We start from the raw sequence: 264 nt of genomic DNA on the forward strand, positions 1-264 counted from the left end.
GGGATGGTGAGCCGTGGGATGGGGGTCGGGCGGGTGCTGTGCTGGCTTCCTGTGCCCCCCAGCAGCTTCTCAGTGCTCAGCTCTGCCGCGGCAGCCCTGGCTCCACCAATGCCTGCCCGATGTGCCCCCCCTGCCCACCCCCCCAGGGGACCAAACACAGCTGTCAGGCGAGCCGGGGCGTTGGTCTCCCCTGCAGCCCAGCCGCAGGCGCTGAGCGCCGCCACGCTCATCGCCGTCTCCGGGGCGGTCCACCCCTCCCGGGCA

This window comes from Buceros rhinoceros, unplaced genomic scaffold (genome assembly GCF_000710305.1).
Source record: "Buceros rhinoceros silvestris isolate BGI_N320 unplaced genomic scaffold, ASM71030v1 scaffold15453, whole genome shotgun sequence".
NCBI lineage: Eukaryota > Metazoa > Chordata > Aves > Bucerotiformes > Bucerotidae > Buceros > Buceros rhinoceros.